We start from the raw sequence: 10,577 nt of genomic DNA, 5'->3' as shown, positions 1-10,577 counted from the left end.
CAGACCACCCTCCACTACAACACATCTCACAGTACGGGCACCTTATGTCCATGGGCAGATCCACAGACCACCCTCCACTACAACACATCTCACAGTACCAGGGCACCTTATGTCCATGGGCAGACCCACAGACCACCCTCCACTACAACACATCTCACAGTGCCAGGGCACCTTATGTCCATGGGAGACCCACAGACCACCCTCCACTACAACACCTCTCACAGTACCAGGGCACCTTATGTCCATGGGCAGACCCACAGACCAACCTCCACTACAACACATCTCACAGTACGGGGCACCTTATGTCCATGGGCAGACCCAGAGACCACCCTCCACTACAACACCTCTCACAGTACCAGGGCACCTTATGTCCATGGGCAGACCACAGACCACCCTCCACCACAACACCACTCAAAGTACCGGGCATCGTCTATCCATGGGCAGACCACCCTCCACTACAACACCTCTCACAGTACCAGGGCACCTTATGTCCATGGGAGACCCACAGACCACCCTCCACTACAACACATCTCACAGTACGGGCACCTTATGTCCATGGGCAGATCCACAGACCACCCTCCACTACAACACATCTCACAGTACCAGGGCACCTTATGTCCATGGGCAGACCCACAGACCACCCTCCACTACAACACATCTCACAGTGCCAGGGCACCTTATGTCCATGGGAGACCCACAGACCACCCTCCACTACAACACATCTCACAGTACGGGGCACCTTATGTCCATGGGCAGACCCAGAGACCACCCTCCACTACAACACCTCTCACAGTACCAGGGCACCTTATGTCCATGGGCAGACCCACAGACCACCCTCCACTACAACACCTCTCACAGTACCAGGGCACCTTATGTCCATGGGAGACCCACAGACCACCCTCCACTACAACACCTCTCACAGTACCAGGGCACCTTATGTCCATGGGCAGACCCACAGACCACCCTCCACTACAACACCTCTCACAGTACCAGGGCACCTTATGTCCATGGGCAGACCCACAGACCACCCTCCACCACAACACCTCTCACAGTACCAGGGCACCTTATGTCCATGGGCAGACCCACAGACCACCCTCCACTACAACACCTCTCACAGTACTGGGCACCTTATGTCCATGGGCAGACCCACAGACCACCCTCCACTACAAGACATCTCACAGTACCAGGGCATCGTATGTCCATGGGCAGACCCACAGACCACCCTCCACTACAACACCTCTCACAGTACGAGGGCACCTTATGTCCATGGGCAGAGCCACGGGTCACCGTCCACCACACACAGTACCATCACCGTCTGCCCAGGACAGACTCAGAGACCACCCTCCACCACAGCACCCCTCACAGTACCGGGCATGGTGTGGGCATGGGCAGACCCACGGATCCATCCCCGGGGCTACCCACAGCTGCTGATTCATGTGTCCAGGGGGAATAGCGCTACGAGGCCTGGTCATTGGCAGGCAGGCGCTTCCTAAACATTGCTCCACATAACATAACTCAGTGTTACAAAGCGTGCCCTGCCACCCCTCAGTGAGTCTCCCCCTCGCTCCTTCCTTTACCCCTCTGCCCAGTCTGTTGGAATGTAAGAGGGACCCCGCTTTCATGCACGGTCACTAAACACAGCTCATGTGACTTCCATGAATAGAAATGAATAGAGTTTGGAATGACGTGAGTCTGAGCCCAGCCCCGTGCAGTGCAGAGCTCGGGCAGGGGGGATTAACTGCTGATAACGGCCCTCCAGTACACGGGACATTGGGTTCCCACTGTCCTGTCTTCATTTATTTTTAAACCTCGGCATCGAGAACCAGGACAAGATTAGGAGCCGCGAGGGAAGTCGAGACATTTTAAAAACATCTCCTTTGACAAGCGGAATCCTCTCTCCTATCTCTCCGGCAGGAACTGGAGCCCCGCGGCAGCCGGCACGACTGAGTCTCCTCCACTGACCGCCAGCCTTCTGTTGTAGTCACCACCAGGACAACAGCTGAGGGGGCAGGAAGGGGGGCTACTGAGAAGGATCCCCCTGGGGTCTCCCACAGGCCAGAAGCAATCCAGCTGCCGGGACGGGCACGCCCCCACAGGGTGGCAGCCAAGGGCAGAGGGCACACAACATTCTGAAATACAGTAAAGACACAACACCTTTCCAACTCAAGCTCCTAATCCCTGGACACAAATAAAAGGAAATGATTGGATTCCCCAAGATATCAGGCTACAATAATGCCAGTTCCTGCAGGTTGTAAGATGTATTTCATGTCACAGATGCTGTGTGGACTCATATGTGATCTTGGGCACATCCGGTGTATCTCATTTATTCCTCAAATGTTGCAGAAAATATCCCACCTGCAAGCACAGAGTGCAGGGGCGTAACTTAGTCAGTAAGATTTGAGGGGTGTGAATCTCAAGTTTCCCAACTAACAAAGCAGCGGCCCTAGAGGGAATGTGTGATGTCAGAAGGGTTGGGCAATGGACAGTCCCTTGTGGGACAGGGTCAGCACTGGTTTGCATCAGATGGGCCGCTGAACTGATTTACAGTTGTCAGACAGGTACCGCGACGGAGCCCGCCAAACTCAAAGTCCATCTGCCTGGTTTTGTGCAGCTTTATGTCAACGTGGAAAACTTTGCTACGTCATCGACGGCCAAGGAGCTGGGTGCCCTTGGAAGCATGCCATCTGACCGCCCGCCCTGTTTGGAGTGGACATTTCCTTTAACTGTCAGGCATGGACAGCTATAGATTAGTGAGGAGGGGCAGTAAAGAAAAAGACAAATGAAGCCCACCCCAAAGGAGAAAACTGGAAGAGGGTTGGGGGGGGGGGGGGGGCTTCATTAGTTTTTTTCCCAAAACAAACTCCTGTTTTGGGAGTTTGTTTTTGAAAAATCTAGAAATTTGGAAAAGGCTGAGAGCCGGCTAGCTGTCCTTTAAACTTTTCCTACATTGACAGGCAGCGCTGTGCGGGTGGTTACTGGCAATGTATGGAACTGTCCGCTAGGCTGGCGGGCATCTCTAAATCCGACAGGTGGGGTAAAGGCAATAAAATCCTCCACAACCTTGTCTGCCACTCTGCCCTCCATCTGCTAAATCCCAAATCAGACCCTCTGTCTAGAGTGGCACAGTGTCTGAAAATCATTGGCTTGGAATACTACCCGATGAGTTGGCAGTGGTTAGACAAGCATTCCTTCCGTCACCTTTTAGTTGGTTCATTGCTATATTCAGGGCCATTGGAATTATGCAATTGTACGGCCGCAGCGATTTTCGCATAATTATATATTTAATGCATTTGCCACATAATCCATTATCTGTTGCATAATCTGCAGATTTTAACAAAATAAAAATGTATTTGCCTTTCAAACGGTTCAAAAGATACTAAAACCGCATTAAAAAGTGTCGTGCAGTGGAAAACCCTATGCAAAGGCTGACTGGTCACCTTTCTGTAGCTTATTGCTGAGTGTTAAACTGGTACAAAGGCGTTGCAACTAATGCCCAGACAGTCTTACGTTTGAAAATGACAAAATAATAAAGTAATACTAGCCCAACACATGCTGCATAATTTGCATTTTCTTGCCGCATAATTTACTCAACCCTGCCACATAACTTGCATCTGGGCTGTGGCAAAAACAGTGCCCCAACCTTGATGCGAAATCTTTGTAAATCTGGGTCGAGATATATTTACATTCCTGGTTCAAAAAATGAGCAAGTTACAACCTGTTAGTGAAATCAGGACAAGAACCAATGAGCAGAGACTTAGCAGACCCCACTCAGGGCCCCCAGAGCCCGCTACCAAGCCACGAATGTATTTATTTGGGAGGAGGCACACCCCAGACAGCCCGCCTGAGCTACCCCCTGCCAGAGGACACAGGTCTCAAAATCATGTACACACCTGGGGTCCGCGCACAGACCAGAAGGATTCCCTGGTGAAAAACATCAAGATTTGTATTCACAAAACCCACATTTGCGCTTGTAAATCACTGAAATGTGCAGTTACCTGTTCGACCGTCTTACTGAAATCCTCGGGGCCTCCCTCAACACTCTACTCTGTATTCATTGGTTCTTTCGTATCGATGATCCAGACTTGGTGGACCTTGCAGGGTGGTCTCACCCCCCTTTATGTGCAGTGAAACCTAGCTGGGTGGAGTTTGTGCTATTCAAATAAACAAATACTCAAATAAAAGAAAGTTCGAATTTACCAAGCCTTCTTTCCCTGGAATCAGCTGAAATATTACTCTGGCAAGACAGGAGTAAATAAGTTTACAGCATGAGAATGAACAGAGAGCTTTCCCACAATTTATGGGGAGAGAAGGGAAAGTGTTTTCAGTAAGGGGAAAAATAATTACCAGTGGAAAAAGCCGTTAAAAAATGCACTTTAGTAAAGGTTTAAAGTGTTTAATGCTGTGCACATTTACTGTGCACAAGTCTGCACGTGACTAACAAGTATCACTGCTTTGGAAAGCTGCAGCCTTCCTCTAGTAATGCTTGAGTTCTTTAAGAAATTCCAAAAATGTACATCTATTCCAACAGATAGGCCTGGGCTTAAAGCTATAGAGAAGGCCCTTCTTTTGTTCAATAATGTCACGAGGGCACGTTTAGAAACGTGGCCTACGTCGCCATCAGGAAGTTTTCGAAAGTTCAACTTCTGGTCTGTTGCGGTGAGTGCTCACTCACTCATGGTCAGTTGAAGAGGGAGTGTTTTTGTTGCGTTTGTCTTGCAATGGGACACCCACATACTGAAAAGAGGTGAACTCTTGATGGTTTCCAGTGGGGTGCACTGGGCCCGGTGCCACTGCACCTGCTGCACCAATGATAGCGGTGCTCTTGATGACGCCTCCTCTTCTCAGATCCCCTCCCCCTCTGCCTAGTAAGTGCAGGCACGAGCGCGAGGAGGCTGTCCAGTTGTGTCAGGCACTGGTGTCAACGGTCCTGGCAGCTGTGGCGGGGGAGAGGAAGGGCACAGGGGGCCCGAGGCAGAAAGGGAATGTGCGAGGACCCTCTAATTTGCATATGACGTAACAACTCTGCAAGTGACTTCACAGGAAGTGCCATAAATTGACTGATAATCCTCTCACGTTGTTGAACCCACTTTGCAAGAATCAGCTGTCCTGGTGTGGGTGTCAGTAAAATAATAACACCATAAATAAATGATTTCCCTAATAAAATAAGTATGTATATGTTAAAGCTCTCATGAGTGGATATACATTTCATTAGTCACACAGGGTGGAAACGCTTTATGGGGTCAAAGGCAAGACACAGTGAGTATCTGATAGCAGGGTCTGGGTGAAAGGCAAGATGCAGTGAGCATCTGTAGCAGGGTCTGGGTGAAAGGCAAGACACGGTGAGCATCTGTCGCAGGGGCTGGGTCTTCGTCAAGACACAGTGAGCATCTGTAGCAGGGTCTGGGTGAAAGGCAAGATGCAGTGAGCATCTGTAGCAGGGTCTGGGTGAAAGGCAAAACACGGTGAGCATCTGTCGCAGGGGCTGGGTCAGAGGCAAGACACAGTTAGCATCTGTAGCAGGGTCTGGGTGAAAGGCAAGACACAGTGAGCATCTGTAGCAGGGTCTGGATGAAAGGCAGGACACGGTGAGCATCTGTAGCAGGGTCTGGGTCAGAGGCAAGAGAGTGAGCATCTGTAGCAGGGCCTGGGTGAAAGGCAAGATGCAGTGAGCATATGTAGCATGGTCTGGGTGAAAGGCAAGACACAGTGAGCATCAGTTAGCAGGGTCTGGGTCAGAGGTAAGGCTCAGTGAGCATCTGTAGCAGGGTCTGGGTGAAAGGCAAGATGCAGTGAGTATATGTAGAAGGGTCTGGGTGAAAGGGAAGACACAGTGAGCATCTGTTAGCAGGGTCTGGGTCAGAGGCAAGAGACAGTGAGCATCTGTAGCAGAGTCTGGGTGAAAGGCAAGATGCAGTGAGCATCTGTAGCAGGGTCTGGGTGAAAGGCAAGATGCAGTGAGCAACTGTAACAGGGTCTGGGTCAGAGGCAAGACACAGTGAGCATCTGTAGCAGGGTCTGGGTGAAAGGGAAGATGCAGTGAGCCTCTGTAGCAGGGTCTGGGTCAAAGTCAAGACGCAGTGAGCATCAGTAACAGGATCTGGGTCAAAGGCAAGACCCAGTGAGCATATGTAACAGGATCTGGGTCAAAGGCAAGACACAGTGAGCATCTGTAACAGGATCTGGGTCAGAGGCAAGACCTAGTGAGCATCTGTTATCAGGGTCTGGGTCGGAGGCAAGATGCAGTGAGCATCTGTAGCAGAGTCTGGGTCAAAGGCAAGACAGGGTGAGCATCTGTAGCAGGGGCTGGGTCTTAGTCAAGACACAGTGAGTATCTGTAGCAGGGTCTGGGTCAGAGACAAGACACAGTGAGCATCTGTAGCAGGGTCTGGGTCAGAGACCAGACACGGTGAGCATCTGTAGCAGGGGCTGGGTCTTAGTCAAGACACAGTGAGTATCTGTAGCAGGGTCTGGGTCAGAGACAAGACACAGTGAGCATCTGTAGCAGGGTCTGGGTCAAAGGCAAGAGGCAGTGAGCATCTGTAGCAGGGTCTGGGTCAGAGGCAAGACACAGTGAGCATCTGTAGCAGGGTCTGGTTCAAAGGTAACACACAGTGAGTATCTGATACCAGGGTCTGGGTGAAAGGCAAGACGCAGTGAGCATCTGATAGGGTCAGTGGCGTAACAGGCCCCCGCAGCCCCCGTGGTGCGGGGGGGGCCCAAGCTCCAGGGGCAGAGCTCCTGATTGAGCCCTGAGGGGGCCCCTCCACTTGCCTTTCAGGGAGGTCCCCTCAAGTTTCGTTACGCCAGTGGATAGGGTCTGGGTCACACAGTGAGCATCTGTAGCAGGGTCTGGGTCACAGGCAAGATGCAGTGAGCATCGGTAGCAGGGTCTGGGTCAAAGACAAGACACAGTGAGCATCTGATAGCAGGGCCTGGGTCAATGGCAAGACGCAGTGAGCATCTGTAGCAGGGTCTGGGTCAGAGGCAAAAAACAGTGAGCATCTGTAGCAGGGTCTGGGTCAAAGGCAAGATGCAGTGGGCATCTGCAGCAGGGTCTGGGTCAAAGGCAAGACGCAGTGAGCATCTGTAGCGGGGTCTGGGTCAAAGACAAGACACAATGAGCATCTGATAGGATGGTCTGGGTCAAAATCAAGACTAAGTCTGGGCGCTGAACTCCGTTCCGCGTGCGGAGTATGCAGAGTTTTCCGCACTCCGCGTTACGCGGAACTCGCGGAGTTCCGAAAAACTCCCCTTCGCGTTGTGGAGTGGAGTTTTTTGTGTCACTTGCATATGTTAACGCCAAGTTGGCGAGCCCGAGCGAGGAAAATCAACCTCCCGGAGAGATTTTCCCCGTTCGCGATGGTCACCAGAAAGTTGGTGAGCACGAGCGTGGAAAATAAGCCTCCCGACAAGATTTCTCAACGCGAGTGGTTGCATATGCTCACGACCTCTTGCGTTGAGAAACAGCCCGCACGCGTTGCGAAAGCTGCCGCTCGAGTAAAAATCAACTCAAGCGCCAAAAAAGAAGCAGCGCCCGCTTGTGCTGTGCATGATGCTGTTCGCGATGATTGCACAGTGCGGACAAGCACCTGGCAATGACAATCACCGTGAACTGCATTTTTCTAAAGAAACTCCGGCGCTCATGGAGTTCTGCGTAGCGCAGCGGAGTTTTTTGTGCCCTTCGCGTAGTTCCGCGTAGTGGAACTGCGCAAACTTAGCTCAGGCATACTAAAGACATAGTGAGCATCCGTTAGCAGGGTCTGGGCTGGAGGCAAGATACAGAGAGCATCTGAAACCAGGGTCTGGGTCTAAGTCAAGACACAGTAAGCATCTGTAGCAGGGTCTGGGTCAGAGGCAAGATGCCGTGAGCATCTGTAGCAGTGTCTGGGTCAAAGTCAAGACGCAGTAAGCATCTGATAGCAGGGTCTGGGTCTAAGTCAAGATGCAGTGAGCATCTGATAGCAGGGTCTGGGTCTAAGTCAAGATGCAGTGAGCATCTGTAGCAGGGTCTGGGTCAAAGGCAAGACGCAGTGAGCATCTGTAGCAGTGTCTGGGTCAAAGTCAAGACGCAGTAAGCATCTGATAGCAGGGTCTGGGTCTAAGTCAAGATGCAGTGAGCATCTGTAGCAGGGTCTGGGTCTAAGTCAAGATGCAGTGAGCATCTGTAGCAGGGTCTGGGTCAGAGATAAGAAGCCGTGAGCATCTGTAGCATGATCTAGGTCAAAGGCAAGATGCAGTGAGCATCTGTAGCAGGGTCTGGGTCAAAGGCAAGACGCAGTGAGCATCTGATAGCAGAGGTTGCAGATTTGTGTCCTGCGACTGCTGCAGGATGCAATATTCTTTAGCCAGACTTATAAAGCGCTAACTTCATGATTTTAGTATTTATTTCTATACCCTGATTTGATTCCATCTGTATCTAGAATTAAGCAAGTTTTTGCACATTTTGCGCATTTGCACTAAACTCTCTTGTTCAAGATAAATGATCTCCCAAAGGCTCTTACAATGTCTGTTAAGATCTACCGCCGAGGCTGCTTGAGACGGTGACAGTGTCAGGGACAGCAGTGCAATAATAACGCTAATAATTCCAATACTCTAGGCTTAGAAGCATTCATTCTGTAATTTAAGTACATCGTTTTATACTCTGATTTGATTTCAAAATCTTGTATTTAAGAAAATTATCAGCCAGTGATTCTAATAAAGCCAACATAGGATTTACCATATAGGCTGCTTGATACTGCGACCGTGCAATAATAACGCCAAAGAAATTCTTAGACTAGGCTTATAAAGCGTCAACGTTGTGATTTAAGTATATTGCCTGATACTCTGAAGTGAACTCATCTGTGTCCAGATCCACGCTCATTTGTTTTTTAGGCTTTTTCTGCTTTATTTTTAAAATACTCTGATGCTAGAACTTTAACCGATCACCTGATACTTGTGCCGAATGCGATATTTTATGCCTCTTATTGTAATCTTTAGATTAATGCAATAAACTTATATTACTACTAGTATTCTGTAAAGCGGCGAGGATTCAGCTGTTTCCTAATACGGAGCTAGGTCAGGGCTGGCCACGGGGATGCAGGGTCTTGTTCCAGAACCTTGGTGCACACATGGAGAAGGCCTCTTTTATTCTTCGCATCAGGGTGGGAGGTGTCAAGAGATCCCTTCCTGATGGAAATCCACAGGATTCCCTGCCAAACCACACCAGATTCAAAACCAACGGCACCATCTACAAAGCCATCATCACCGCACCCTGAATGCTATCTCCAGTAGATGTCTACATGCCTTCCGCCAGGACACCTTCAACTGTGAGAAGGAGACGCGCGAGCAATAAAAAACACCTTCTCCATCAGTGCATCTCTTCAGGACCTAATGAGACATGCTGCAACAAGTAAGATATCCTCGAAGTGGGGGGGGGGGTGAAGGGGGGGGGGGACAGTTGGTTTAAAAAATCCTCAATGTTTTCCCAGATCCACTGGCCAAAATAAGGTGGGTGATGCAGAAGATGATAGATAAAACTAAACAAAACAGTTTGAACAGCTTGAGCCTTTAAATGAATCACTCAAGTCACTGTGAAAATAAGCACGTGGGTAAAGTGAGACAAATGTGAGATCTGATATATGTACATATTTCTTTCAGTACACACATTTCCAGACACGCCTGCTCTTGCCTTGAGGACAGGAAGTAAAACACCATATTAGGCGTAATGCCAATATTTGGAAGCAAGAAAGAGGGGCGTTTAAAAAAAATTCTGAGGAATTTATTTTAGGGAGGATACAGCCAAAATAAAGCTGTATGTGGTTTAAAACATAGTGAGTCACCCAGCAGAGACAGGTGTGTTGGAACATATGACATGGGTAGAAATGGAAGTGCGTGCAAATATTCTTCAAGCGCACTAACACTTTGGCAATGCGGCCTACATGCATATGGGTGCTATCTAGTAAGTGGGATAAAAAAGTTTGAGAGGGTACTCTAAATTAGGCCTGGGCGGTAAATTACGTTCCGCTCGTGGAATATGCGGAATTTGAGTAATTTCGCGTTCCGCGGAGAACGCGAAATTGGCAAAAATTCCGTGATCCGCGGCTTCGTGTAATTCTTTGCTTGTTCGCGCTTTCAAAATGGGTGTTCACAAGATATTTCTCCCCGAGCACGCAAACAGCATTCGCGAACAGGAAAAAAGCATCGCAAACGGGCGGGAAAAGCAATTCCGCGTGTTTGCGGAACTTTTGCCTGCTTGCGGAGATTTTGTACTGTTTCGCGAAGCTTTGCGTAGCGCGACTACGCAAATTCCGCCCACCCCTACTCTAAATAAGGCATGGGCAAAGAAGCGTAACTAGGAATATTTTATTAGAGGCGCCGCCTTAGTAATACGAAACACCCTGTGTATATGATTATAACACCTTTATCCGCTTCATCCCAATTATTTTCAGGGAGAAAAATGCAGGTACCTGAGGCGGGCTTACCCCCCACCCTCCAAAAAAAAGTAAAAGTGGGGAGCCACGGGCAATGGCCAATGGGACAAGGGAGCCGTCGGTCTAAAACGTTTGGGAACCCCTCGGCTAAAGGGCTTAACAACATGT

The sequence above is a fragment of the Triturus cristatus genome, chromosome 10 (genome assembly GCF_964204655.1).
Source record: "Triturus cristatus chromosome 10, aTriCri1.1, whole genome shotgun sequence".
NCBI lineage: Eukaryota > Metazoa > Chordata > Amphibia > Caudata > Salamandridae > Triturus > Triturus cristatus.
The sequence above is the reverse complement of the archived record's forward strand: the minus strand, read 5'-3'. Positions refer to the sequence as shown.